General features: G+C 40.9%; 1 non-coding gene across 1 annotated transcript; it reads left to right on the top strand.

Annotated features, from left to right (window-relative positions):
• The first annotated feature begins 360 nt into the window (after positions 1–360).
• LOC112752975 (small nucleolar RNA R71) lies at positions 361–464 on the top strand. Its single transcript, XR_003177380.1, has one exon. It is a non-coding gene; the product is annotated as a small nucleolar RNA R71 (small nucleolar RNA).
• The last annotated feature ends 5,607 nt before the right edge of the window (positions 465–6,071 follow it).

Here is a 6,071-nt window from a genome sequence, read left to right on the forward strand (position 1 = left end):
ATCAGGATCATAAGCTTCTACTTCAGAAGAAGCTTCCTGAGTGTTGCCAGCTACAGCTTGCATTCCAGTCAAATGCTGAGAGATCATATTGACCTGCTGTGTCAAGATCTTGTTTTGAGCCAATATGGCATCCAGAGTGTCAACTTCAAGAACTCCTTTCTTTCGAAGGATCCCATTGTTCACAGGATTTCTATCCGAAGTGTACATGAATTGGTTGTTTACAACCATCTCAATGAGTTCTCTTGCTTCTGCAGGCATTTTCTTTAATGGAGTGATCCACCTGCAGAGCTGTCCAATGATATTTTAGACATCTCAGACAGTCCATCCTAGAAAATTCCTAGGATAGACCATTCTGAGAGCAGGTCAGGAGGGCACCTCCTGATAAGTTGCTTGTATCTTTCCTAGGCTTCATAGAGGGATTCACCTTCTTTTTGTTTGAAAGTTTGAACTTTCACTCTGATTTTGTTCATCCTTTGAGGAGGAAAGAATTTAGCCAAGAAAGTATTGACCAGCTTTTCCCAAGAGTCTAGGCTATCTTTTGGTTGAGAATCCAACCATATTTTAGCTCTGTCTCTAACAGCAAAGGGAAAGAGCATAAGTCTGTAGACCTCAGGATCCACTCCATTGGTCTTAACAGTATCATAGATTTACAAGAATTCTGATAGGAATTGATGTGGATCTTCCAGTAGAAGTCCATGGAACTTGTAATTCTATTGCAGAAGAGAGACTAACTGAGGCTTAAGCCCAAAATTGTTAGCTCCAATGGCAGGTACAGAGATGCTTCTGCCATAAAAATCAGAGGTAGGCATGGTAAAGTCACCAAGAACCTTTCTTGCCTTTCCTCCTTCATGATTAGGTTCGACTGTGATAAACCACTATTTTATGGTTTATCTTGTGCTAATTTGAGTGGTTTTTATCAATTCTTTGCTCACTTATTCATATAATTCGCATGGTTTTACGAATCCTTCCTTATTCTGTGATATAGTTGAAAACATGTTTCCTAGGCCTTTAAACTGTTAATTTTAACTATCCTTTATTACCATTCGATGCCGTGATCTGTGTGTTGAGTGTTTTCAGGCTTTATAGGGCAGGAATGGCTTAGAGGATGGAAAGGAAACATGCAAAAGTTGAAGGAACGTGAAAAATGAAGTTTTGAGAAGCTGGCAGTGATGCGCACGCATGGGTGATGTGCACGCGCGCCTAGCGCAGAAGATGAGCGACGCGTACGCGTGATTGACGCGTACACGTGACAAGGAAATTTGCCAAATGACGTGCACGCGTGACCTACGCGTACGCGTGACATGCACCACGTGCAGAAAGTTGTAGGAAGCGCTGGGGGCGATTTTTGGGCTCCTTTTTAGCCCAATTCCAAGCCCAAAAATAGAAAATAGAGGCTGAAGAATGGGGGAATCACACATCATTCATTCATTCATCAAATTATTCACAATTTGGGTTTTAGATGTAGTTTCAAGAGAGAAAGGCTCTCTCCTCTCTCTAGGTTTTAGGATTTCTCTTAGTTTTAGGTTTATTTCTTCTCAATTCCAGGTTCAATGTTCCTTTAATTTAGTCTCTCTTCTACTTTTATTTGTTCTAGCATTCTAGTTTATTTATCTTTCCAATTGAACTTATGAACTCTTCATGTTAGATTTGATTTTCCATTTAATGCAATTTGAGGTATTTCAAGTTTATTGCTTCTTCCTTTATTTATTATCATTGATGCTTGCAATTGATTGTTTAGATTTTACGTTCCCTATTACTTTTCTATGTTCTTATGTTTTGCCTTCCAAGTGTTTGATAAAATGCTTGAGAGAGTTTTAAGTTAGATTTTTATGTTCTTGGCTTTGGTTGAGTAATTGGAGACTCTTGAGTTGTCAAACTCCTTTGTTGATTGATAATTGGAAGTTGCTGGTTGATTTGGATCCCTCTAAAGCTAGTCTTTCCTTAGGAGTTAACTAGGACTTGAGGAATCAAATTGATTAGTCCACTTGACTTTCCTTCATAGTTAGAGGTTAACTAAGTGGGAGCAATAAACAATTCTCATCACAATTGATAAGGATAACTAGGATAGGACGTCCAGTTCTCATACCTTACCAAGTGCCTTTTCTAGTTATTAATTTAATTTCTTGCTAATTTATTTCCTTGTTCTTTATTTCAAAAACCCAAAAAGATACTTTTTCATAACCAATAATAAAACATACCTCCATGCAATTCCTCGAGAGACGACTCGAGGTTTAAATACTTCGGTTATTATTTTTATTGGGATTGCTTTAGTGACAACCAAACTTTTGTATGAAAGGATTCTTTGTCGGTTTAGAAACTATACTTTCAACGAGGCTTCATTTGTGAAATTCTTTACTGGCAAAAATTCGTTTGTCAAAATGGCGCCGTTGCCGGGGAATTGCAAATGTGTGCCTTATTATTGGTTATTGTAAATAATTTTGCTTTTTCATTTCTTTGCTAGTGTTTCTAGTTTTAGGAGTTAATTTTCATTAATTTTTATTAGTTTTTATTTCTCTTGCTACTATGAATTCTCACCCCTTTGGTTATGAGTTTGGTTACAATCATGTTGCAGGAAGAGGAGATTACAATGCGAGCTTGGATCAAGGATGGAACAATCAAAGATGGGAGGAGCCACAAGGGTTTGATCAACCCTCTTGGAAACAACCACCTCCAAGGTATTATCAACAACCATCCTATGATGCTTACCAAGGCAATGGTTATGGTGGACCTCTTCGTGACAATCAACACCCACCACAATATACCTATGAACCCCCTCCTCGACATATCCTTGAACCACTGTACTCACAAGCCCCTTTCCATCATTCACCTCCATATAACTCTAACCCTTATCCACCCAACCAACCACCATATGAACCGTATGAACCATACATAGACCACCCCCATTCTAACACAATTACCCCCAAGAACCACCACCTCAATATTCACCATCTCCATACCCTTACCAAGAAGAACCACCTTCTTATTATGAACCCTTTCTCCAAGATAATGAATCCTCCTATCCACCCCAACCTCCACTGGATGACGACATCCTTAATGTTATTCGCCAAAGGCAATTAGAGCTTCAAACCACACTTACCTCTGCTTTCACTGGTCTAACCTCTACTATCCAAGCCCTTATATCCCGTATGAATGCATCAATTTAAGAGCGACATGATCCCAATAATGCTATTGACACGAAACAAGAAAGAAGGGATTGGCTTAAAGATGAAGGAGTAGCTGAAGAACTGGTGAGGGAAGACATCCGGGAGGAGTCCAATTTTGTATTAGAGCAATTGGAAGAAGTGGTAATTATCGAAGAAGAAGTGGTTGAAGACCTAGGAGATGCTGAACCTCCATGGGAATCGAGAGCTATAGAGAATTCCGCCAAAAAGTTTGAAATTGATGTTGAGGAGGATAGTGTACAACCTCCAAGGCATGTACCTTATGAAGAATTGGACGGAATAGATCCGAAAGCAAGTTCCCTTGGTGATGATGATCATGAATCAAGCTCTCCTAGTGATGAACTTGCATCTGCAATTGAACCCCTTGAGCTTGAAGAACCTTCCCCAAGTGAATATGAAGATGATGTGGAGGTAGACTTTTCTCAACCTCCAACTTATGTCTTGAGTGATGGGGAAGAAATAGAAGATTTTGATCAAGACGCGGTTGCAGTTGAAGAGGTTTGCAAGGAGGTGGAAGAATTCACAGAAGAGTACAAGGGAGTGGAGCTTGCAAGACCATTGGAAACACCTCTCCCAAGGCCATTACCATCCAATACAACATTCAAGTGGGTAAAATACTTATCCTCAACCCTTACGTTCCCACTTGAATATGGTTTGCTTGAAACAGATGGTCAGCTTAGAGTTCTTTGTGACTTTAAGAGTAAGAGGGAGATGGTTAGTGATAGGAGTTGGCATGCAAGGTTCAATATGGTTCCACGCTCCAAATTGAAGTACAAGGATTGGTATAGAGCTCAATTGAATGGGTCTCGGAAGATGTTTGGGTATCTCAGTGAGAATTCATATTGCGTACCACCTAGTTAGAACAATGTAGATCAAAGCAAAGACGGGTACAAAAGTAAGGTTTGGGACCCCGGAATTCATTCTGACAATCAACACTCCTGGAGCTTTGTCACTTGCTTTAACTTGCTCGAAGGCTTTATGTGCCTAGTTTGGGACCCCGGAGGTTATTGGAATCGCAAACATTGGTGGGGATTCCTGGATGAGTTCAAGTATAAGCCACCATGACAGGGAGCTCACCAAATGTCCAACTTAAGGACTTTAACTAAAAGTGCTAGGTGGGAGACAACCCACCATGGTATGATCGTTCTTTTTCAGTCTTAGTTTTATTTTGTTTTGTTTTATTCTTAGTTTTATTTTATTCTATTTTTCTTAGTGTTCATTCATAATGTCTGTATCAGCATCTGCATTTTGCATTCTGCATACTACATAAAAAAAGCCAACCCAAGCGTGCGTGCAGGCCACGCGTGGGCGTCGATATCACTTCGGCGTTTCCATCCAACGAATAGAAAGTTGTGATAGAATCGTGCGGCTGGTATGCTATAAGCACAATTCAAGTCACGCGTATGCGTCCTCGACGCGTACGCGTCAATTTCAACTCTCGCACACCACGCGTGGGCGTGCGCGACACGCACGCATCACACGCAAAATCTTAGCGACCTTCAATCTGAAGAGCTGGAATCATGCGTTTAGCACAATTTTGGTCGACGCGTACGTATGCCTCATGCGTACACGTCATCTTCATTTATCCTCATTCACGCGTTCACGTCTACAATGCTTACGCGTCGATACACTTTTCCCCCATCCACGCCCAGGCGTGATCCACGCGTACGCGTGGATTTAATTTTATTAACCCCCCTGACGCGAGAACCATAACTCCCTCGTGTGCCCCTTTCTTCCCTCTCCTCCCTCAACGTTCCAATTCCCCCCTTTTTCCTCCATAACCACCCCTCACCACCATCACCCTCGCACCGCACCACCACCGGCGACACCGACCGCCAACTGCCCCTCACTCTTCCCCCCTCTCTTCTCCTCTTCTTCTCCTTATTCCTCCTTTCTCAACCCTGCCCTCCCGCCGATCCCAAGACCACCGTGAACAGCCCCTCCACCGCCGTGTCGCCGCCATCTCTGGTCGTCACTACCATTCCCCTTCCTTCCCAATTTTGTCGCAAAACCTCCCAGGTATCACTACCTCCACCCCTGCATTTCAATTTCATCACTCTGTTCAATTAAGTTAGTTTGCTTCTTTAAATTCTGTTCAAAATTAGGATAGTTAGAGATGCATGTTCTTAGTGGATTTTAGGTGGTTAGGTAGCTAGGATGTGTTTAGTGGATTTAGGTCTGATAAGTGCTCCGTTCTTGCTGTTTGAATTATATGATTTTCTACTTGCTCTGCTTGATGCTGCTATATGGGTTTAACTTGCTGTTCATGCTCTGTTAATGTTTCATTGACTTACTGTGGTGCTAAATTGATTTATTGATGCTACTGGCTACTCTTTTGGATACACAATTTCTGATCTCTGTTGCAGTAATGCCAATATTGATATTCTGTAATCCTTTGCTTGCTGCATATGTTTGATTTGGTGATGGATTAATTGCCTATTGCTATCTTGTGGGCTCGTTTGTTTCATTCTTATGGATTTACATTTGGTTTTGGTGTTTTCAATTGTTCATGAATTCATAGGACATCTGAATTATTTAAATTGAGTTTTTCATTTTGCTTTATGATGCCTGATTCGTTTGAATTCTTGTTCTTCATGCTGCCTGACACTTACGACGTTCATATGGCTTGATGATTCTGCTGTTTGATTTTCTGAAAACGTTCCTTCTACTGCCGGCATGCTGCCCAATTTTTATAAAAACTGTTTTCCTTAACTTCCACTCTTGAATTGACTTTGGTACTTTTGCATTGTGCTTTATTTGGTTTAACCCAAAGCCAATTCATGAGGTGGTGAGTTAGTATTCCCATTCCTTTTTGGTTCCCCTTTTTATTACAATCCATTATTGATGATTTTGATCCTTTTCATGTTTCTCTCATTTACATGTTTTATC

This window comes from Arachis hypogaea, chromosome 15 (genome assembly GCF_003086295.3).
Source record: "Arachis hypogaea cultivar Tifrunner chromosome 15, arahy.Tifrunner.gnm2.J5K5, whole genome shotgun sequence".
NCBI classification, from domain to species: Eukaryota; Viridiplantae; Streptophyta; class Magnoliopsida; order Fabales; family Fabaceae; genus Arachis; species Arachis hypogaea.